This window comes from Bubalus kerabau, chromosome 18 (genome assembly GCF_029407905.1).
Source record: "Bubalus kerabau isolate K-KA32 ecotype Philippines breed swamp buffalo chromosome 18, PCC_UOA_SB_1v2, whole genome shotgun sequence".
In the NCBI taxonomy this organism is placed as follows: Eukaryota; Metazoa; Chordata; class Mammalia; order Artiodactyla; family Bovidae; genus Bubalus; species Bubalus kerabau.
Window position 1 is genome coordinate 17,325,930 of NC_073641.1, and position 25,881 is coordinate 17,351,810.

The window sequence follows — 25,881 nt, forward strand, 5'->3', positions numbered from 1 at the left end:
ATACCAAAAAAAAAAATAAATAAATAAAAAAGACTCAACATTGCTAATTATGAGAGAAATGCAAATAAAAACTACAATGAGGTATCATCTCCTTCCAGTCAGGATGGCCAACATCATAAACATCTAGAAAAATTAAATGCTGGAGAGGGTGTGGAGAAAAGGGAATTCTCCTACATTTGATGGGAGGAATGTAAGTTGGTACAGCCACTATGGAGAAACTAAAAATAAAAGTGCCATATGATCCAGCAAGTGCACTTTTGGGCATATATATGAAGAAAACTATAATTTGAAAAAGTACACGCACACCGATGTTCATTGCAGCACTATTTATAATGGCTGAAACATGGAAGCAAACAATGTCTATCAACAGAGGTATCAATGAAGACATGTGTATATACACACACACACACACACACACTCACATACACACAGCATGGAATATTACTCAGCCATAAAAAAGAATGAAATAATGCCATCTGTAGCAACAAGAATGGATTATCATATGAAGTGAAGTAAGAAAGACAACTATGATATATCACTTTTAAAAGTGATATAAGGAATATAAAAATAATTCTTCAAATGAACTTATTCAGAAAATAGAAATAGACTAACAGACATAGAAAAATAAACTCATGATTACCAGAGGGTAAGTGGGGGAGAGGCATAAATTAGAAGCTTGGTATGAACATATACACATTACTATATATAAAATTGACAATCAATAAGGGCCTACTATATACCACAGGGAACTATTCTCAATATTTTGCAATAACCTATAAAAGAAATTAAAAAATAATAGACACATCTCTATGTATAACACTTGAAATTATCTATACACTTGATTGCTATACACTTGAAATTAACACAAAATTGTAAAGCAACTATATTTCAGTAAGAAAAATATGCATCATTATGTTTCACCAGTAACTAGAAAATAACCCCAAATGATCTGTGTGAATGTGCTTAGTGGTGAAAATCTTGATGGGAATGTTTTCACATCAACATCACAGAGAATAGGAGCAGCTTGTTTGACAGAAGAGTCTTCAAGCAAAGCAGACTGTGCATGACCTAGCCCCCAGGAGGTCGCAGGTGTCTCTGCACAGTGGCTTTGCCCTGCCACAGGTAGGAAGTTAAAGAGCTCAAACCAAACATAAAACTTGCAAAGATATTGTGGGGGCTTGTTATTTCTGAGTTACATGTATGTTTTGTTTGACAAAAGAGTGCCTCTGGTTAAAGAAAAAGTGTATATGTGTCTGCATGTGTGGGTGTGTTTGTGTGTATATGGAAGACCACTGAACCTTAATGCATGCTCCCCAAAACTGTTCATTTGCTCATATTATTTTCTTGCCAGGGGACACTCAGTATGGTAAAGAGACTCTGTGATAAGGAACTTGGACAAATTGCATGAATTTCTGAAGAAAAAGTATCATCCTAGCAATGAGCACAGGGTTTGGTAAATAGTAAAGTAAAGTAAAAGTAAAAAGTCACCCAGTCGTGTCCGACTCTTTGCGACCCCATGGACTATAGCCTAGCAGCTCCTCCATCCATGGGATTCTCCAGGTAAGGATACTGGAGTGGGTTGCCATTTCCTTCTCCAGGGGAGAAGTTACTGCTGCTGCTAAGTCACTTTAGTTGTGTCCAACTCTGTGCGACCCCATAGACGGCAGCCCACCAGGCTCCCCTATCCCTGGGATTCTCCAGGCAAGAACACTGGAGTGGGTTGCCATTTCCTTCTCCAATGCATGAAAGTGAAAAGTGAAAGTGAAGTCGCTCAGTAGTGTCTGACTCTTAGCGACCCCATGGATTGCAGCCTACTAGGCTCCTCCATCCATGGGATTTTCCAGGCAAGAGTACTGGAGTGGGGTGCCATTGCCTTCTCCATTGGTAAATAGTAGAGGTGCCCAATTAATAGTCACTGAGTAGATTCTACACGGAGAAGGCAATGGCACCCCACTCCAGTACTCTTGCCTGGAAAATCCCATGGACAGAGGAGCCTGGTAGGCTGTGGTCCATGGGGTCGCTAAGAGTCGGACATGACTGAGAGACTTCACTTTCACTTTTCACTTTCATGCATTTGAAAAGGAAATGGCAGCCCACTCCAGTGTTCTTGCCTGGAGAATCCCAGGAATGGGGGAGCCTGGTGGGCTGCCATCTGTGGGGTCTCACAGTCAGACATAACTGAAGCAACTTAGCAGTAGCAGTAGCAGCAGACTCTACAAGACTGTGCCTTATGATATCACAGAGACATCTGGGCCCTTTGCTGTCTGTAAAGTCTTAGCCTTGGTCTTACATATGCATCATGTACTTTGTTACTCTTGGTAGAAATCTCCTGGCACAGACCAAGTCTGCCTATAATACCAACCTCAGTGGTAAATGAAATATTTGCTGCTTTCCTCTCCCCACTAGCTCATGAGGAAACCTCCCTCCTGCTGATATTAATGCTGTTTATGTGTGCAACATTTACCATCATAATTAATGCTATATATAGAAGTCATATGTTTTGCTTTTTAGTTTGCAGGTAACAGGATCTCCCTAATAAGCTTCTGGAGTTTCTATCTACTTATGTTCAATGTTTTGTTTTCCGGGAACTCTCCTTCCTACATCCTGTGGGCACAGACTTGGGAATGGGCCATCATGGCTCACAAATCATCCTGGGCATTTAGTTCCTTGAGTCAAAGTATCAGAGGATGAAGGACAGAGAAGGAAGTTTATGCTTCTTCAATGTTTCAGTTCTTACCAGATTCCCTGTCCTCACTTTCCTCTTCTTCTGACAAATGTGCCCCCAGTTTCCTTCGCACCTGCAGACTCAACCCCAACTAGGGCCAGGCTGGCCAGAATCAGGGCTGGGTGGGGTAGGGAGATCATTATTAGATCTAGATCTATCATCTAGATCATTACTATTTTTTTTTCCTTTAAAACAACCACCCCTTCCATTTCTCTGTTATCATCATGAACAATGGGTTTATTGTTTTTAACTTATGATGTTATAATCACTACTTGTAGATTCAGCTAGCTCTAACAATGCATCCCATGGCTGGTTCAGGGGACCATGGCTCCTTGCAGTGCCACTGCTGGGAACAGAAGTTGGTTTGTTCCTTCTGGGCTTGTCTTGACTGACTTTTACCTGGTCATTTAGATCTTCCTCTCTCTAGCCTTTGTGCCTCACTCTTGCTTTGACTGACCTCCATTCTGCTCTTCCCTTCCCAACCCCAGTAGGCTGAGTTCCAATGATGAGCTATGAGTCACATGGAGTGGGATGGACAATACAGGTTCAGCGCTACTCTGAGAAGTGATTTATAAAGAGTAGAATAGTATTTAATGCTGAACCATTCCAAAGCGTTTTTACTTTTTTCTATTTAAGCAATTATATTGGATTTTTGAATCAAATTTTTTCTTTGATTTAGCACTATGGTGGAATACTCTCAAAAATTTAAATTTCACCAATAATCTCCCAAATATATTAAAAAAAATTTTTTTTTAATTTCAGGATCTGCTTAGGTTTTACTCATTGCATTCAGTTGTTGTGTCCCTTTGGTTTATTTCTCACCATGTTTGTTTTGCATGATGTTTATTTTTTACTAACCCTCTTTGAAGTTCATTATCTTCAGAAAACAGACCATGTTATGCCCCTCCACTCCTACCCTTTTCTTTTCTGCAGACACTATTGCCCCTTTAGAGTCTTCATCCCTATTTATCACTCATACCTCTCTGGACCTGTTTCAATACTTGGTAATATGGCTGTACAAGCTTTATAACATAGCTGCCATTGTCCTCAGTATACCTGGGGTAGAAGGAAAAGTTTGGGGTGAAGACACACCAAGAAGACACAAGCACACAAACTTACACGTGAGACCCTTCTCTCTCCTGAAATTTCTCTCCTAGAATTGTGCACTGTCAGCCCAGGAACCCAGGACAGGAGCAACTGAGATTCTCTCATGGTTGCCAAGGGTTACGCTTATATCCCACTTTGAGCCTTAAGTAAAAACTGCTGCTCCTGGTTGATGGACAGATACTGGCCTGACAAATGACTGGAAGATTCCACTGTAGCATCTTTCCCAGAGATATTCTTCAAATGCAGAGATTGCTCAGAAAGCCTGAAGGCATTTTTATTGCAGAGAGAGGTTTTTAACTTGTCAAAAAAAATATTTCTCTTCAGGGAGAAGACAATAATTAATAGACAATAAAAGCATGTCAGAACACTTCCCCAGACCCTGGAGGAGATGCTGGCAGGCCCTGTACTGATAGGGAAGCAGGGAGCTAGAAAAGCTGTGCCAGAACAGACCTGCTCTGGGTTGACTCTCAGCAGTCAGAGATTACCTGCTGGCGCTAATGACTGCCTCTGAGTTCGGGCCAGCTCCTGAGGATGCCGAGATAGCCTGTGCCAGTTTGCCCTGGGTGACAGCATCCTGCACAAGAGAACTGAAGTCTTATTCTCTGTGTAGGCTTTGTCTTCTCCACAGGAGCTTCTGTCCTCTGTCCCTTCCTTTCCTTGTCAGCCGATGAGGGCTGTCTATTGAGTACCCCAGGCATCACGTTGCACTTGGTGAAGGACACAGTCAGAGTGACACAGCTTAGCATCAGGTAGAAGGGCAGGGGCTGTGCCTTTTATAAATCTGCTCTAGTTCGCAGCTCCTACTTCAGAGGAGCTCAGCACATCTCACTCACTTCCAAAGGGAGCTGATCCTATATCTCTTTTTCCAATTCTCATGCACTGAACTGCTTCAGATACCCTCAAATTTGGAATCGAAGGGACTGGATTATGCATGGCTATTAAATCTCATGCTGCATTTAATCAGCATCCAAAGTTGTTGGAACTTAGCAGAAAGACCAGGTGTACCATCTAGAATCTGGCAGGAAGTCACTATAGCGGGTGTCTGAGAGCCTTGGCTCTTACAGTGAGATCAAATCCTGTCTGTGCTATTTACCAGTTAAAAGACCTTGGGTAGACTTCTTTAATCCCTCCTTACCAGTACAATAAAAATTATTTCTGTAGTTATTGTTCAGTCATTATACAGTAAAATCATTACAGTAAAGATCTTCATAAGATTATTACACAGTAAAATTATTACAGTGAAGATTTTCATAAGATCTTCAGATGGATTTTTGTTTGTTTGCTTTTTAATTAATTAATTTACTTTAATTGGAGGCTAATTACTTTACAATATTGTAGTGGTTTTTGCATTACATTGACATGAATCAGCCATGGGTGTACATGTGTCCCCCATCCTGAACCCCCTTCCCACCTCCCTCCTCATCTCATCCCTCAGGGTCATCCTAGTGCACCAGCCCTGAGCACCCTGTCTCATGCATTGAACCTGGACTGGTGATCTATTTCACATATGGTAATATACATGTTTCAATGCTATTCTCTCAAATCATCCCACCCTCGCTTTCTCCCTCAGAGTCCAAAAGTCTGTTCTTTACATCTGTGTCTCTTTTGCTGTCTTGCATATAGGGTCATCGTTACCATCTTTCTAAATTACATATAAATGCATTAATATACTGTATTGGTGTTTTTCTTTCTGACTTACTTCACTCTGTATAATAGGCTCCAATTTCATCCACCTCATTAGAACTGATTCAAATGTGTTCTTTTTAATGACTGAGTAATACTCCATTGTGTATATGTACCACAGCTTTCCTATCCATTTGTCTGCTGATGGACATCTAGGTTGCTTCCATGTCCTGGCTATTATAAACCGCTGCGATGAACACTGGGGTACACGTGTCTCTTTCAATACTGGTTTCCTCGGTGTGTATGCCCAACAGTGGGATTGCTGGGTCATATGGCAGTTCTATTTCCAGTTTTTTAAGGAATCTTCACACTGTTCTCCATAGTGGCTGTACTAATTTGCATTCCCACCAACAGTGTAAGAGGGTTCCCTTTTCTCTGCACCCTCTCCAGTATTTATTGTTCGAAGACTTTTTGATAGCAGCCATTCTGACCAGCGTGAGATGGCACCTCATAATGGTTTTGATTTGCATTTCTCTGATAATGAGTGATGTTGAGCATCTTTTCATGTGTTTGTTAGCCATCTGTATGTCTTCTTTGGAAAAATGCTTCAGATGGTTTTACCACAGTGCATGTGAAGTGCCTAGAAGGTGCCCTGCCACACAGAAAGAGACTGAGAAATGATAGTAATCATCAGGGTGGTAGATTTTAGCAATTACACACTCTATGTCATAAGGTCATGCATATAATAAAATTAAGGCTTTGGCATCTCTTGATGATTCTTTCACTTAGTATCTGAAACAAGAATTTCTATGAGGCCTTTCCTAAGTTATTAGAATTTTTCCTTAACATATTTGATTTCTCTAAATAATTAGATGATTAAAATCTCTAGTATCTCATACTAAAGAGGCAAGTGGGTAATATTATACCCCCTTGATTGGTGCTAAAGATTTAAAGACAGCTGGTGGAAAATGGTTAAAATCCTTTTCTAGTATGTCAATAAAAATTAACACAAGTATAAAATTTTGAACTCCCTTCTCTTAGTAAATGTTGTCAAAAAGTATTTGCAAATTTGTGAATGCAGTTTATGTGATCTGATTCTATGATGAATTTTCAAGATTTTATTTTCAAAGAATGAAACAAAAGGCTATATCCTCAGTGCTGTCCTGTGAAGAAAGCTATGAATATTGAAAAGCCAGGTCAGTTAGAGGTAGAAATCTGAGCAGCTGTCGTTTTCTTGCTTCTGTGCTGTGATTATGCTATTTGGTCTTTGCCTTCGTAGGGGTCTTACTTATTTAAGGAAAATGAATTTTCCCTGCAACTGGAATTATCTTGTTAATAGAATGCAAAGCTGACGTGAGTTATTCTGTGAGGATAGCAACTACGGCCTGGGTTCCCAAGTTTTTCTTGGAATTCTCCCACCCTTGTTGTCTGTAAAGCTGGACCCTTCATTTAACTCAAGTCTCTACTCAATAGTGAAGGGACCTTCCCAGGTGGCGCTAGTGGTAAAGAACCTGCCTGCCAATGCAGGAGACATAGGAGATGCAGGTTCAGTCCCTGGGTCAGGAAGACCCCCTGGAGGAGGGCATGGCTAATCCACTCCAGTATTCTTGCCTGGAGAATCCCATGGACCGAGAAGCCTGGCAGGCTACAGTTCATAAGGTCATAAAGAGTCAAACACGACTGAAGCAACTTAGCATGCACGCAAACTACTTAACAGTGAAACTTTTTCCAGCAACTTTCCTTGAGAACACAATCTTAAGTAGTATATTTCATTATTCTCTCTCCCCTAACTCTAAATCATTTTCACAACACTTACCTTTCCCTGAGATATCACAAATTAATTTTTAATTATTGCCTTCCTGTCACACTCCACCACCCCAACTCTCCCAAGATATGAGAGGGTAGAATTTTACCACTCTCCACCAGTTTTATTACTGTATTTAGAATGGTTCCTGGTATGTACTGATGTTCAAAGTATTGATAAACAAACAAACCAAGAGGCAGGATGGCATGGTAGAAAAATTTTGGATTTAAAATTAAGGTAGAGTTGTGACTCCTGGCTATGTTTTTACTAGATCTGTATGCTGATGGGTGAGCCAACTAATATTTTGAGCTGTAGTTTCCTCACATATGAAATAAGAAAATCTATCTTGCATGGGTGTTATGAGATTCAAATGAGATGGCACATGTGCAAATGCTTCATACACTCCTTATAAACAACATTAAGTTAAATAGATTTGTTATTATCACTCACAGACCAATAATTATGACGACTGAACTCTTCTAAGCTCAGAAGCTATGACGACGCTTTACGTGTTTGGTAGTTAGCCGGTTTAATCACAGCAAGTGTCAGTTAACTTTGTTTTTATCTTTTCCCAGAAAGCACAGGATGAAGGTACTGAAGGCTTATAATTTTTGTTATTTGGATCGAGCTCTGATTTTTAACCCAAGTATTCATGAAATCTAACTAATACCCCAAAAGCCCCTAATCATAGAAGAAAGACCCTTTTCTATAGGTTTTTTGGGGAGGACATTTCAAATAGATATCAAGTGTAGTTATTAAAAAAAATATTACCTGACAGCCCAGAAATTAAATGAATATGTGATGGATTTTTATTATGAAGGTGATGGTAGACTGTAGTTTGATTTGAATTGTTTAAACATTTATTGAAATGTTGATTTTAATAACATCAATTTAATAAAAATTCAGAGGTTTAATTTAGCACTGAATATCTTTTACTACCTAAGTGATATACAACATAATTTTTGGTACCTAGAATGTTTAATTTTTAACTTTCAGTTTTGGCAAATAAAACTCATATAAACACTGTAAGATTTTGAGGAGTTATTGATATGAATATCAATTAAAGATGCATTCATTAATAGATTATCCATTTTAAAATTTGGCAATATATATCCAAAGCTTTAAACATGTGTATAATTATGGGTCTCGTAATTCTACTTCTAGAGATTTCTCCCCCAAATTAATCACAGTTATGGGAAAAGCTTAATATATAAAGTTGTTAATTACTGCATTGGTTATAACATCAAAATTAAGGAAATAATCTTAATCTAAATAATAATAGGGAATCAGTTAATATATTATAGTATGTTTATTAAAAGGAATATTATAAAGCCAGGAAAAGGATATAGAAGAGTATTTAATGTCATGAGAAATTTTCATTACATAGTATTAACTGAAAAAAGAATCTAGCTCATGTTCTATGTGTGTGTGTGCATATAGAATCACTTTTAATGGAATAATCTGAAATTTATGGGGTTCAAACAGAAAATGACTATTTTTAAACAGCTACTGCCTTCAAATGTATTCTGTTGAATCTCCCTTCTATTCCCTTTGTGATATGTTGGAAAAACACCTTAGCTTTTTTTGATGTTTTCTGTTATGAACATGGTCTCCATAATTACATTGCATTTTCAGGCATTGAGAGGTCCTGTGCATTCTAAATGGAAACTTTAAGTTCATACCAAGGAAGTGTGGTTTGTTTTTTCACACTTCCTCATATTCCTTCTCTGCTTTTTCTGGCTCCTTTAGGGCGGGGCAGGGGGAAAGGGCATTAGAGGGACAAGAGTAACTGTCTCTGTCCCCAGTGTTATTATAATCTGTCTGTGTGGCAGGCATCCAAAGTCTGACTCTTTAATTGGATAGAAACATGAATTCTTTGGGTGTTCTGAAAAATGCTAATGCTATATAGTTCCTCCATACAAGCAGTTTGGAACTCTAACAGCTAAACCCTCTCTGATTCTCCTTTGTTATGAATTCTATTACCTCTCACTCTAAAGCTCTCTTGCCTGGTTAGCTGCCCTCTTGGGCAGAATTATTTCAAAATAATGTGAGCCTACCTACTCTGTATAGCCTCTAATTGGGCCACAGAAAACTCATACATTGCTTTTTTTTTTTTTAAATGGGAGTGCAGGCAACCCATTCCAGTATTCTTGCCTGGAGAATTCCATGGACAGATGAACCTGGCAGGCTACAGTCCATAGGGTCGCAAACAGTTGGATATGACTAAAGTGACTTAGCATGCAGCAAGCACATAGTCGATTTACAGCGTTGTATTACTTTCTTCTGAATAGCACAGTGAATCAGTTGTAAATATACCCTGGTGGCTCAGTTGGTAAAGAGTCTGCCTGCAACGTGGGAGACCTGGGTTCAATTCCTGGGTCAGGAAGTTCCCCTGGAGAAGGAAATGGCAACTCACTCCAGTCTTCTTGCCTGGAAAATTCCATGGAGAGAGGAGCCTGGTGGGCTACAGTCCATGGGGTCATAAAGAGTTGGACACTACTGAGTGACTAACACTTCACTTCACTCTTTTTTAGATTATTTTCCCATATAGATCATGACATAGTATTGAGTAGAGTTACCTGTGCTATATAGTAAGTCCTTATTAGTTATCTGTTTTATATATACTAGTGTATATATGTCAACCTGATCTCCCAGTTTTTCCCTCTCCCCCTTAACCTCTGATAAACATAGACTGTTTTCTACATCTGTAACTCTATTTATGTTTTTAAAATAAGTTTATTGGTACCATTTTTTTGATTCCACATATAAGCAATATAACACAATATTTGTCCTTCTCTATCTGACTTCACTCAGTATGACAATCTCTAGTCCATCCATGTTGCTGCAAATGGTATTATTTCATTTTTTGTGGCAGATTAATATCCCATGGTATGTATCTACCACACATTATTTCTATAGCAAATAATCACAGTTCAAGATTTCATACCAATGCTCTCTTTGCTTTTCCACTGAGAGGCCAAACTGGTCAACCTCTATGCCATTGTGTTCTCTAAGTGATAAACTGGTATCAGCCTTTATGTTCATACACAATCTCAGGCTCCAGAGACATCTCAAGCTCTTATAATAACTCCCTTTAGTGAGAAATCTAGGCTTCTGCAGTTCAGCATAGATAAACAAGGCCACTCAAGAGAATAAAGATGAAGTCACAGACCAGTTAGGACAACATGGAGAGGATGGAAATCGTAAGTGAAGAGCAAGTTTATGAGGGAAAAGGGTGTTTACAGAGTCACTCTGGTTCTGTTTCTAGCATAGGTTGATGAGTATATCAATCTATAATAAATAAAAGGAAGTTTCCTAACTCCAAGTATTGGAACTAAAGGGAGATGAAGAGCCAGTTGTCGTACGCATGTATTTTTATCCTGAGAGAACTGAAGTTCAGTATCTCTTCTAATTATTCTGAATCCAAGATGTAATAATTTATACCTGACCATTAAATTTTAAGATCTTTTGTCTTAAAGATGAAAAAGTATGTGTCAAAACTCAACACCAAAGAATATTAAAATTTTATTCAAGGTTCTGAATAATTCATAATTTATCTACTTTCCCCTCTGACAGAAATATGATATAATTTTAATAGGATGTGTTGTTGGACATGAGTTTGAGCAAACTCTGGGAGAATATGAAGGACAGGAAAGCTGGCATGCTATGGTCCATGGGGTTGCAAAAAGTCAGACATGACTGATTGACTGAACAAAAACATTATTTTCTTAGGCTATCCAGGTGGCTCAGTGACAAAGTATCCACCTGCTAAGCAGGAGACATGGGTTTGATTCCTAGTTTGGGAAGATCCCCTGGAGAAGGAAATGGCAAATCATTCCAGAATTCTTGCCTGGGAAATTCCATGGACAGAGGAGCCTGCTAGGCTATAGTCCATGGGGTCACAGAAGAGTTGGACACAACTTAGCAAATAAAGGATAACAACAACAACTGTTCTTTAAGGATAATATCAATGAACCATTTGGTTTACAAGATCTAAAATATTTGTGGCATTCTTTCTGTTACATTTAATTTCCTTTTTTTTCCCTACACTAAGAGTTAACTGCTTTTTGGGTATAGCACTTAAAATATTGAGTGACTGTCTCCTTCAAATTTTACTGGATAGTTGCTTAATCCATTGCTTCATTTTGAATTTGTCTTTTAAACTAGTCTGCATATTAATAAAGACAGTGTACATCAAGGAAGTTACACTCCCCAGAGAAAGGCCAGCTGGTTATCTTCTAGGCAACATTCTTTATCTTCATGAATGCATTAATAGCTAAACACAAGTCTTAGAGACTCCGGTTCTATAATCATCAGCACACTGAAAACAAATTTACTTTTCAGGTACTGTTTTACATTAATCACATTAACAGCAATTCACGTATATAAATGCAAGAAGGCAAATGTGATTGTCTGGGGAGGCCTTTACAAATAGCTGAGGAGCAGAAGACAAAGGAGAAAGGGAAAGATATGCCCTGAATGAAGAATTCTAGAGAATAGCAAGGAGAGACAAGAAAGTCATCTTAAATGAACAGTAAAAGGAAATATACCAGAAACTATAAAACTCTTAGAGGAAAACATAGGCAGAACACTCGATGACATAAATCAAAGCAAGATCATCTATGACCCACCTCCTAGAGTAACAGAAATAAAAACAAAAGTAAATAAGTGGGACCTGATTAACCTTAAAAGCTTTTGCACAGCAAAGGAAAACTATAAGCAAGGTGAAAAGACAACCCTCAGAATGGGAGAAAATAATAGCAAATGAAACAACTGACAAAGGATTAATTTCTAAAATATACAAGCAGCTCATACAACTTAATACCAAAAAACAAACCACCCATCAAAAAGTGGGAAAAAGACCTAAACAGACACTTCTCCAAAGAAGACATACAGATGGCTAACAAACACGTGAAAAGATGCTCAGCATTGCTCATTATCAGAGAAATGCAAATCAAAACTACAATAAGGTATCACATTACACCAGTCAGATGGCCATCATTAAAAAGTCTACACACAATAAATGCTGGAGAGGGTGTGGAGAAAAAGGATCACTTCTGCACTGATGGTGGGAATGTAAATTGATACAGCCACTATGGAAGATGGTATGGAGATTCCTTAAAAAACTAGGAATAAAACCACCGTATGACCCAGCAATCCCACTCCTGATGAATGGTACATATACACAATGCAATATTACTCAGCCATAAAAATGAATGCATTTGAGTCAGTTCTAATGAAGTGGATGAACCTCAAACCTATTATACAGAGTGAAGTAAGTCAGAAAGAGAAAGATAAATATTGTTTCCTAACACATATATATGGAATCTAGAAAATGGTACTGAAGAATTTATTTACAGGGCAGCAGTGGAGAAACCGGAGAAGGCAATGGCACCCCACTCCAGTACTCTTGCCTGGAAAATCCCATGGACAGAGGAGCCTGGTAGTCTGCAGTCCATGGGGTTGCTAAGAGTTGGACACAACTGAGCGACTTTACTTTCACTTTTCACTTTCATGCATTGGAGAAGGAAATGGCAATCCACTCCAGTGTCCTTGCCTGGAGAATCCCAGGGGCGGGGAAGCCTGGTGGGCTGCTGTCTCTGGGATCGCACAGGGTCGGACACGATTGAAGCGACTTAGCAGCAGCAGTGGAGAATCAGACATAGAGAATAGACTTATAGACATGGGGAGACGGGAGGAGAAGGTGAGATATACGGAAAGAGTAACATGGAAACATATTACCATATGTAAAAGAGATAGCCAATGGGAATTTCCTATATGGCTCAGGAAACTCAAACAGGTACTCTGTATCAACCTAGAGGGGTGGGATGGGGAGGGAGATGGGAGGAAGGTTCAAAAGGGAGGGGATATATGTGTACCTATGGCTGATTCACGGAGAAGGCAATGGTACCCCACTCCAGTAATCTTGCCTGGAAAATCCCATGGACGGAGGAGCCTGGTAGGCTGCAGTCCATGGGGTTGCTAAGAGTTGGACACAACTGAGCGACTTGACTTTCACTTTTCACTTTCATGCATTGGAGAAGGAAATGGCAACCCACTCCAGTGTTCTTGCCTGGAGAATCCCAGGGACGGGGGAGCCTGGTGGGCTGCCGTCTCTGGGGTCGCACAGAGTCAGACATGACTGAAGAGACTTAGCATCAGCAGCAGCATGGCTGATTCATGTTGACGTTTGACAGAAAACAACAAAATTCTGTAAAGCAATAATACTTCAATTAATAAATTAAAACAGTGGAAAAAATAGAAATAGAGGAAAACAATAGGATGGAAAAGTCTAGAGATCTCCTCAAGAAAATTTGAAATACCAGGGGACTATTTCATGTCAAGATGGGCCTCAATAAATTACAGAAACAGCAAAGGCCTAATGGAACCAGAAGAGGTTAATAAGAGGTGGCAAGCATGCAGAGAAGAAATTTACAGAAAAAGGTCTTGATGACCTGGATAACTACAATGGTGTGGTCACTCACCCAGAGCCAGACATCCTGGAGTGTGAAGTAAAGTAGGCCTTAGGAAGCATTCAGCAAATTTGGAAAACTTAACAGTGGCCACAGGACTGGAAAAGGTCAGTTTTCATTCCAATCCCAAAGAAAGGCAATGCCAAACAATGTTCAAACTAACATACAATTTGCATTCATTTCACATGCAGAGAGTCAGACACAACTGAGCAACTAAGCACACAGCATATGCTAGCAAGGTAATGATCAAAATCCTTCAAGCTAGGCTTCAGCAGTATGTGAACTGAGAAGTTCCAGATGTACAGTTGGATTTTAAAAAAGGCAGAGGAACCAGAGATCAAATTGCCAACATCTGTTGGATCACAGAGAAAACAAGGGAATTCCAGAAAAACAAACAAACATCTATTTCTGCTTTATTGACTATGCTAAAGCTTTGGACTGTGTGGATCACAACAAAATGTAAAGTTCTTCAAGAGATGGGAATACCAGACCACCTTACCTATCCCCTGAGAAACCTGTATGCAGGACAAGAAGCAGCAGTTAGAATCAGACACGGGACAACAGATGGGTTCCAAACTGGGGAAGGAGTACATCAAGGCTGTATGTTGTCATGCTGCTTATTTAACTTATATGCAGAGCACATCATGCAGACTGGATGAATAACAAGCTGAAATCAAGATTGTTGGGAGAAATATCAACAACCTCAGATACGCAGATGATACCGCTCTAATGGCAGAAAGTGAAGTGGAACTAAAGAACATTTTGAGGAGAGTGTAAAAAGCTGGCTTAAAATTCAACATTCGAAAAACTAAGATCATGGCATCAGGTCCCATCACTTCATGGCAAATAGATGGGGAAAAAGTAGAAACACTGACAGATTTTATTTTATTGGGCTCCAAAATCATTGTAGATGGTGACTGCAGTCATGAAATTAAAAGATGCATGCATCTTGGAGCTATGACAAAGATAGAGTATTAAAAAGCAGAGACATCACTTTGTGGCAAAGGTCCGTCTTGTCAATGGTTTTTCCAGTAGTCATGTATGGATGTAAGAGTTGGACCATGAAGCAGGCTGAGCACTGAAGAATTGATACTTTTAAACTGTGGTGCTAGAGAAGACTCTTAAGTGTCCCTTGGGCAGCAAGGAGATCAAACCTGTCAATCCTAAAGGAAATCAACTCTGAATATTCATTGGAAGGACTGATGCTGAAGTTGAAGTTTCAATCCTTTTGAAACAGGAGGGAAGGGGACAGAGCAAAACTTTTGAAAGAATGACATAGCTTGAAGGCACAATAGAAACTGAGTAGAACCAAATGGGTCCAAGATGACAGACAAGTCAACTTGAACAGAACTTGCTCCTCACTATAAGCTCATTGTAACACATCAGCAAGCTAAATAACATACCCAGAGATGCCATAACAGTTCCAAGGTCAATCAACATAAAAGGGTGGCTTGGCCCAACCCCTGGAAATCCCCACCTCTTCCCCAAAATAGTTAGAATAGCCCACCCACTCATTAGTCTATGAAATTACCCAATCCATAAAAGCTAACCACACCATATTTGGAGGCTTCACTTGCTCTCTGCGACGGCCCATACTTTGTGGCATGTGTTTTTCTCATAAGTAAATCCACTTCTTACCTATCACTTTGCCTTTCACTGAATTCTTTCTGAGATGAGACAGAATCTGAGCCTCAGTAAATCCAGACACCAGATAAGTGATTCTAATGAAAAGGTCATGGGTTCAAGTCCCAAGCAGGATTTTGGCCTGATTCCAATCCTGGTCATATGAGTTTGAGGTCCAAGTGGGGTTTTGGCTGGGTTGGAGTCCTGGCCCTGTGGGTTCAAGTTCCAAACTAGGTATTGGCTGGGTTTGAATCCTGGCACATGGGCTCAAGTCCCAATCTGTGGTAAATGGTTTCACTTTGCCCCTCTGACAGGAAGAACTGAATCAATGGAAAAGACCTTGATGCTGGGAAAGATTGAGTGGAGGTAATGGAATTCCAGTTGAGCTATTTCAAATGCTAAAAGATGATACTATGAAAGTGCTGTACTCAATATGCCAGCAAATTTGGAAAACTCTGCAGTGGCAACAGGACTTGAAAAGGTCAGGTTTCATTTCAATCCCAAAGAAAGGCAATGCCAAAGAATGCTTAAACTACCACACAAATGCACTCATCTCACACACTAGTAAAATAATTCCCAAAATTCTCCAAGCCAGGCTTAAGCAATACATTAACTGTGAGCTTTCAGATGTTTAAGCTGGTTTTAGGAAAGACAGAGGAATCAGAGATCAAATTGCCAACACCTGCTGGATCATTAAAGAAACAAGAGATTTCCAGAAAAAACGTCTATTTCTGCTTTATTGACTATACCAAAGCCTTTGACTGTGTGGATCACAGTAAACCGTGGAAAATTCTGAAAGAGATGGGAATAGCAGACCACCTGACCTGCCTCTTGAGAAATCTGTATGTAGGTAGAAAGCAACAGTTAGAACTGGACATGGAACAACAGACTAGTTCCAAATAGGAAAAGGAGTATGTCAAGGCTGTATATTGTCACCCTGCTTATTTTACTTATATGCAGAATACATCATAAGAAACGCTGGGCTGGATGAAGCACAAGCTGGAATCAAGATTTCCAGGAGAAATATCAATAACCTCAGATATGCAGATGACACCACCCTTATGGCAGAAAGAGAAGAAGAACTAAAGAGCCTCTTGATGAAAGTGAAAAGGAGTGAAAGTGAAAAAGTTGGCTTAAAGCTCAACATTCAGAAAACTGAAATCATAGCATCTGGTCCCATCACTTCATGACAAATAGATGGAGAAACAGTGGAAACAGTGGCTAACTTTATTTTCTTGGGCTCCAAAATCACTGCAGATGGTGACTGCAGCCATGAAATTAAAAGACGCTTATTCCTTGGAAGGAAAGTTATGACCAACTTAGACAGCATATTACAAAGTAGAGACATTACTTTGCCAACAAAGGTCCATCAATCAAGGCTATGGTTTTTCCTGTGGTCATGTATGGATGTGAGAGTTGGACTGTAAAGAAAGCTGAGTGTGGAAGAATTGATGCTTTTGAAGTGTGGTGTTGGAGAAGACTCTTGAGAGTCCCTTGGACTGCAAGGAGATCCAACTAGTCCATCCTAAAGGAAATCAGTACTGAGTGTTCATTGGAAGGACTGATGTTGAAGCTGAAACTCTGGTACTTTGGCCACCTCATGCAAAAAGCTGACTCATTTGAAAAGATCCTGATGCTGGGAAAGATTGAGGGCTGGAGAAGGGGATGACAGAGGATGAGATGGTTGGATGGCATCACTTACTCCATGGAGATGAGTTTAAGTAGACTCTGGGAGTTGGTGATAGACAGGGGGCCCTGGCATGCTATGGTCCATGGGGTCACGAAGAGTCAGACATGACTGAGTGACTGAACTGAACTGAAGAGGAGAAAGGGGTGACAGTGGATAAGATGGTTGAATGGCATCACCAACTCAGTGGACATGAGATTAAACAAACCCTGGGAGATATTGAAGGACAGGGAAGCCTGGCATGCTGCAGTCCATGGGTCGCAGAGAGTCGGAAATGACTTAGCAGCTGAACAACAACATTTATAAAACAGAAAACCAGTGTTTTAAAATTCCACCAGAAATATAATTGTTCATAACTATTGAAAAATTTTAATTGCTAACACAGCAACTATGAGGGTTAATTCTTTGTGTCAACTTAACTGGGCCATGGGATGCTCAAGTATATGGTTGCACATTATTCTTGGTGTGTCTGTGAGGGTGTTTTTTTTTTTAATTAAATTACCAGTGGAATGTGGGCTTCCCAGGTGACACAATGGTAAAGAATCTGCCTGCCAGTGTGACTGCAGGAGACATAGGAGACGTGGGTTCTATCTCTGGGTCAAGAAGATCACCTGGAGAAGGAAATGGCAACCCATTCCAGTATTCTTGCCAAAGAAATCCCATGGACAGAGGAGTCTGGCAGGCTGCAGTCCATGGGATCGCAGTCAGACACCACTTAGCGATTGAGCTTGCACACAAGTGATGGTGGAATCTACAGACTGAATAGAGCGGGTTGCTGTCCCCAATGAGGAAGGGCCTTAGATGATACCTTCAAAGCTTAAATGGAGGAAAAAGACAAAAGACAGAGTAAGAGAGAATTCACTGTGTGACTTTTCAAGCTGACAGAGTATCTTCTTGTGTATTTGAACTTGTATTGAACTGAAACATATCATTGGCTCTTAGGACTTTGAACTCAGACTTGGGACTATACTATTAGCTCTCCTGGACCTCCAGATTGCTGACTAAAGATCTTGGGACTTCTTGGCTTCCAGCCTCCATAACCACATGAGCAAATTCCTTACAATAAATAAACAAGTACACACACACACATATCCACAATATAGGCTGTGTGTATATAATGTGTGTGTGTGTTTGTGTGTGTGTGTGTGTGTGTGTGTGTGTGTTTGTGTGTGTGTGTGTGTGACTTTCTTGTTTAAGCTGTCCTCTTAGGGTGTATCTTTGGGTTTCTTCTAGGAATGCTGGGACAGAAGTATGTTCTCTTCTACTGAACATGTGCAGTGGAGCGCACAGCCTCAAATGTGCTCAGAATGAAACAGCCTTCGGCCTCAAGTGGCTTATTCTGCACATACAGTTATCTTTAATGAAATCTTCAGTTACTAGAAATGATTTAAAAATGAATTCCCTTCTTTTATTCAACTCTCACACAACAATATGTGCTGTGCTAAGTCACTTCAGTCATGTCTGATTCTTTGCAACCCCATGAACTGTAGCCCACCTGGCTCGTCTGTTCATGAGGATTCTCCAGGCAAGAATACAGGAGTGGCTTGCCATTTCCTCCTCCAGGGGATGGATCTTCCTCACCCAGGGACTGAACCCATGTCTCTTATGTATCCTGCATTGGCAGATGGGTTCTTTACCACTAGCGCCACCTGGGAAACCCACACAGCATTAACTGGGACCCAACCCCAAACTTATATACTACTACTAAGTCGCTTCAGTCGTGTCCGACCCTGTGCGGCCCCATAGACGGCAGCCCACCAGGCTCTGCTGTCCCTGGGATTCTCCAGGCAAGAACACTGGAGTGGGTTGCCATTTCCTTCGATGCATGAAAGTGAAAAGTGAAAGTGAAGTCGCTCAGTCGTGTCCTACTCTTCGAGACCCCAGGGACTGCAGCCGACCAGGCTCCTCTGTCCATGGGATTTTCCAGGCAAGAGTACTGGAGTGGGTTGCCATTGCCTTTTCCGAAACTTATATAACACTTCTTCTACTCTCTCTTTCCTTCTAAACTCATCCAGAGGCTCACAAAAGAAACCTCCTTTCTTCCATCTGACTTTTTGCCCTATTCTCAGATCTGTACTTATTTCTTGGGAAAAAAAAAAATGTTTTCCAATATTTGGATCCATTGCCAGTTTCCTCATAAGAAAGGTAGCCTAGGAACCTTGGTATTCACCCTGCAAGTGAAAACCCTTCCCTCTTTCTTCCTGGCTTTCCAGATTGGTTCTCTCTTCCCATTCTCCCTTTTATGTAATACTAAAAGCCTTGGACTGGTCTGCTCCCATAGGAAATGAGTACCTGGGGGAAGCAATGGGGAAGGTGAGCTAGAAAACTAAGAACCTCTTGTTTGGAAGACTGAGAACATTCCTAAGTCAGCAAATTCTAGCACATAAATGCTACAGACCCAGAGGCCATTCTGTCTCAAAAGTAACTTGGCACCTCCTGACTCAAGGCTGCCATTAAGAAATGTTAGTATTAGAGCTGAACACTCAGAAGGCAATGCTATTTCCCTTATTTCCAGGCATTGGGGGTTTTGATGGGCTGGAGGTGAGGTCAGGGTTATGAAGTAGTTGGTAGAATTTCACCATGACCTTGAAGTACCAATACAAGCTCTGATGAGGCCAAAGGCATACTTGCCGTTTCTGCTCAGGTTGATTTGCTCTGCTCTGTTTCCTTGTCCAGTCACATCAAAAACGTGTGCTATTTGGTCACAGACAGCCTGCAAATCCATCACTACCCAACACTGTGTGGACTGACCTCAAGTGTGTGCCCTCCTAATGCTGGGTCAGCAGTAATATGTTTACAAATGAAAGAAATGACATTCATTACCATATTTTTACATCTATTTTTAGTCTAAAAAGTACTCAGAGCAATTTGCATTCATTTTAGGATTGAAACATGACACTTGGTATGCATATTAGTGAACCTGAGCTATATATAACATCGCTCTTCACCTTTGCTTGCTGTGTACAATTGCATGCAAAGGGAGGGACCTCTCATTTCATAAACACTTACCTGTCATGATCAGCATTTTGACATTCCTCGTCCAATAACTATGTGTGGCTGTTGTTGAATCTCTGATCCAGAATCAACCGACATTTCCACATTGTGCATAAGACTAATCTTTGTGTGACTGAAGCCATGATTTTGAGATGTCTGTTGCCATGTATAATCCTGTTTCAGAAAGTGAACAGATTGAATGCATCCCTTTTTCACTTGGAAAGAAAAACTTGGTAATTTCAGCCCTATAGGTCACATTCTGCAGAAAAATTCTAATAAATTTTCAGTATTTGGGGATGCTCATGGATCAATTAATGACATACACAGATGATTCTGGCCTAAGTTTTTCTTCAGCTCCTATAACCACATGTTGTTGAATGCAGCTCTTACATATACTCTACTGTCCAGATCTATTCATATGTCTGATTTCCACTGATGTGCTAGTTGAGTAACTGGCAAGCAGATGGTGTCTGGTACTGCTGCTCCCTCAGGTTAAGCTTTGTGTTGCCTGGATAAGTCATTTCCCTATCCCATGAAGACCCAGGGCCAATTTCCAGATCTTGTTGCTCCAACTGGTTTGTAAATGGTCCCTCTTGCCCTTCCATTTATCTAATTCTACCTGTGTGTTGGGGCTTCCCTGGTGGCTCAGCGCTTAAAGCGTCTGCCTGGAATGCGAGAGACCCAAGTTCGATCCCTGGGTCGGGAAGATCCCCTGGAGAAGGAAATGGCAACCCACTCCGGTACTCTTGCCTGGAGAATCCCATGGATGGAGGAGCCTGGTAGGCTATAGTCCATGGGGCTGCAAAGAGTCGGACACAACTGAGCGATTTCACTTTCACCTGTGTATCAGAATCTTCTTTAGGTCCTATTTCTTCCTTGAAGCCTATGAGTGACAATAATTTATGCTTTCTTTGATTTCTTTCCTTTTTGAAACCTAAGTGTTCATACTTCTCATTTTTATACATATGTTGCTTATATTTTTGAACTGATTTCCCGAGTTTAAGAATCATCATTCTAACAACATCGCAAGTTCCTTGAAAGCTAAAATTTTATTAATTTTATTTTCCAGAGGAGATAACTTTGAACAGAATGGGAGGAAGAGAACCAGTATTTATTTAACACTACTATGTCCCCAGTATTATGGGACGCCCTTGATATTGTCCTTTAATTTTTTTTTCTGCATGGTATTATTTCCTTTTTTACAGACGATTAAAATGAGGTTTAGAGTTTTAAGTCACTAGCTGGACACATAGTAGAGGTTTGCTTTAGGCATGCAAAACATCAATCTTATCAGCTATGCGTTTAAAAATCAGTCTCACTATATCTTAAGAGTGTGCTCAGTGTCCATTATATTTAGGGACACTACTGTCTTCCCTTTTTAATGTGTAATATAGATGATTTTTTTCCTACCTTAATATATATTTTTCAATGATAGTCTTCATAGCTTCTATAGGTTATTTTTTAAATTTAAGATTAAATGATAATTATATACTCAATCAGCTGTCCAGAAGTCTTGATACAACTTCTTTTTGGAGCATTGTGTTATAATTATATGCATAATTATTGCTTTTAAAATCATCTTTTCCCAACTATTATGAGGATGCTTCTAATAGTAGATATAAATAGCATAACTTTGAGAATGTTGTTTGTATTAGTGTTGCTTTTTATTTATCACAGGAAATATTTTTTTACATGGAAAGTCATAGAACTACAATTCATGTTTTTATTATCTAATATTTCCACAAAATTTCAGTCTTTTTCCTAAGTATTTTAGTATCAAATTGTTAATCTTTCAGTATTTTTTTTATGTATGACCTGAAAGAATCAGTAAACACCCTCATCAACTCTTCTGATTTTATAATACTAGGCAGAGAATTTATTCATTCTGACAGTTTCTTATATACTAAGTCTTCTTTATCAGTTTTATTTCAACTATTGAATTCTTGAAAGATTTCACAACCATAACACTTTCCAAGCACTTTTGTTATTTTTATGACTTTCTGTGTGCCAAAATCCTGTTATTTCCTTTTTTTCAACAGAGATTTAGTTTTTGAAAATTGTATTTAATAGTCTCAGACTTTTAAAATTAACACTATGTGTATTTTCTAGATGCCAGCTTTTACTTTTCTTAATTTAGTCTCTCTGCAGTATGTTTAAAATTACCATCTTGTTTGTCTCAATCTCTTTGCTAGCATTAACATTTTCAGGTTCAGAAATACTTATATGGCTCCTATAAGAATCAAGTTTTACCTGATTTATATCTGCAGCTTGCCACTCAGCTTTTTATTGAAATCTCTTGGAATGTTAAATACATTTTCTGATTATTTGCACCAGAGCTACTGAATCTCAGGAGAAGAAACTATTATGTGTACATCTCACCCTTCTGTTTGCTTGATGCTGTCTTTATATGTGTAATAAAACAGGTATAGAACTTGGCATCTGTTTCTGTTAATTAGGGAAATATTAAGAAGCAGTCATGTGTAGGGGCATTGAGAGCATATTCTAGAACCAGACAGCCATGGGTTTGAAACCTTGGTCTCTGATTTTTTAATAATAACCATAGAAAAATTATTTAATCTTACTGTGCTTTAATTTCCTCATCAATAAAAGGGGCTGATAATAATCACTACCTTATAAAGTTGTAGGAGGATGAACATAGTTAGTACATTTTAAACACTTAAAATAGGACATATACATATAGCTGTGTGTGTGTGTGTGTGTGTGTGTGTGTGTGTGTGTGTTAGGATCACTCTAATTTATTTATTTAAAATAAATAAAATTAAGAAAAGTAATTTATTTAAAATGAATCTGCTTGGTTTCACTATCACACATGCAGAGATGGCCCATGACACTTTTCTACACATAATATAATATAGTGAATTCTGGGTCATTCTTGTAAAGTAGAAAAATAAAAGTATTTTTTTTAGATTTTTCATTTTTGAGTAGCATATGCTTTTCCTTATATAAAATGCTAGCAACATTTTCCCTCCTTTCCTTCATTTCAACCATGAGAAAATTGAGGCTTAGGAAGGTGTCCCATTTTTATTATAATCACACACCAAACACAGAGGGAAAAAAGACATTCTTGTGGTGGTGTACATTTTTAATTACAATGATCAAAATCTTAGAAGTACTGGTACTTCAGAATTGTAAATCTCTAGAATATCTGAGAGAGACTGTAGATATCTGAAAGTAGATGCACCAAAACAGGTAAGTGTCTCTAAATACTATAAATGAGATTCCTATTTAGCCAAATTTGTCACTTGATAAGTAGCTTTATAGAGAAACTGATAAATTCCATATTGCATTTTATTAATCAGTAGTCTTGTGCTGTACTTGACTTGTAGATTGATTTGGCCAACTGACTATTTACAATTGTCAGGTTACTCTGGTAAAGTGGATGTCTGACAATTAAAGAGATCTGGGAACCATATGACTTCTGTACAATGCCGTGATTACATAAACTGTTAGAATGAAAATCAGTTTATCCAGCAAAATAGTATATTACTTTAGTCAGCAGGCACAAAACATTGAAACACCTTTTTCCTACAAACACTCTGAAACCTCTGCTTCTTGTCCTTTTAGGAACTCTGACAAGGACCTTACATGAATCATTCATTTTGTGAAAATACAATATTCTGTCAGCAGCGTTAGCTAGCCCAGTTGGATTAGGAAACAGAATCAGCATTAAATGGATGGACACAGGATGAAATAGAGTCTGAGACCATGGGGGTTACTTTGAAAGTGGTAGCCTACTGGGCTCAGCAGAATTTTAGACTTCATCCACACAAGGACAGAGGTGCCTGTAAAATTTTCCTAGCCAAGACATATGTTGAACAATACTATTTCACCAGTGAAAATTTACTTCCAAAGTTCTTTGTAATAATATATGAACCTTCTAGTGAAGATTCAGATATTGATATCTGAAGACTTTTTAATAGCTCCAGTCCTGAGAGTGGACTCCTGACTATTTCAAATGTTAACAATGCCTTAGGTTGTGACTTCAGTTTAACACACACACTTTGGGCATATGCATAGAAAAAGACTAGAAAGGAGTGCATGTAAATATCGACAATGGATGGGATGGGGAAGTTGTATGAAATTATAATTTTAGAAATATTTTTCCTCTAGTTTTTTATATTAAGCATATAATTTTGTAATCAGGAAAAATAACTTATTTGAAAATAATTTTATTATTTTCATGGATAACATAGTATTTTCTATTTTGATCTTCTCATCCCCAAATCACGATCCTAGATACCATTCAGACTGTCTTGGTGACTCTCTCACCTTATTATCTCCAGTTGCCTTAACTAGCAGTGTAAGAATCCTACACAGTTTCCCTTGGATCACGCATAGCTTTAGAGACACTGAGGCTTCTTGCTATTATTTCCTTCCTCTTGTGCCTTTGGCATATGATATTAATTGTTCAAGGCACTGTTTCTCCTCACCATATATTCTCCTCTAGGTTATTCCATTTCACTATGCCTAACCAGTTGGAATTGGCAGCAGTTGAAATCAGCAAAGCCTAAACTAATCTGGAGATGTAGAGAGTCTAGCCATGCTTGGAGTGCCCATGAGGCACGTCAGCTGGTTTCTACTTATATGGAGGAGTAAAAAGCTTATTGGAAAGGAGCTCTTCCAAAAGTAAGAGGGGTTAATATACAGCAACTTGATTGCAGGACAAGAATTGTTAAAGTGAAAAAGTGGTTTTGAAAGCAGGGTGGCATTTGCTAGGCCCTATTTATTTTTGCCACAGCCCCATAGCTGAATCCTAAGAAGCATAAGGAAACATTCTTTATGAGTAAGCTGCGCTGACAGAAATGGCTAATGGTGTTCCCACTGGAGCATAAGAATGAAATCCTAATATTTCACATTTGGGAACTGTAGAGAAGAAAACAATACAGTGTATGCCAATAATCCCTCTGGAACTTTCCAAATTAAGAGTAATTTGAATAGGGATGGAGTTTCTGAATTCTATGAAAATATGGTTCTGCTACCATTTTGTTCAGTTGCTAAGTTACGGTTGATCTTTGCAACTCTATGGATTGAAGCATGCCAGGCTTCTCTGTTCTTCACTATCTCCTGGAGTCTGTTCAAATTCATGTCCACTGAGTCAGTGATGCCATCCAACCATCTCATCCTCTGTCATCCCCTTCTTCTCCTGCCCTCAATCTTTCCCAGAATCAGGATCTTTCCCAATAAACTGGCTCTTCACATCAGGTGGCCAAAGTATTGGTGCTTAAGCTTCAGCATTGGTACTTCCAATGAATATTCAGGGTTGATTTCCTTTAGGATAGAATTGTTTGATCTCCCTGCTATAAAAGGGACTCTCAAGAGTCTTCTCCAATACCACAATTCAAAAGCATCAATTCTTTGGCACTCAGCCTTCTTTATGGTCCAACTCTCACATCCCTACATGACTACCGGATAAACCATAGCTTTGACTATATGGACATTTGTCAGCAAAATGATGTCTCTGCTTTTTAATATGCTATCTAGGTTTGTACTGGCTTTTCTTCCAAGGAACAAGCATCTTTCAAGGAACAAGCTACCATTTTAGGTTTCCTATTTTAATCTTAAATTTGTGTGGATTGCGAATACATGGATTATTCTCATAAAATATGTGACATAGAAAGGGAAGTTAACATGATCTTCATGTTACAGATTAGTAAAAGCACAGAGAGGTCAAATCTGTTCACACAATAACTTGTGTTGGATAAAAATTAGAACCCATCTGTGACTGTTCTTTCTCCTCTGGAACACATCACAACTAGGCCCATAGACACTTATCAAGCAAGCACTCTGAATAAAGCCCTGTATCAGATGCTGGGGACTACCATAA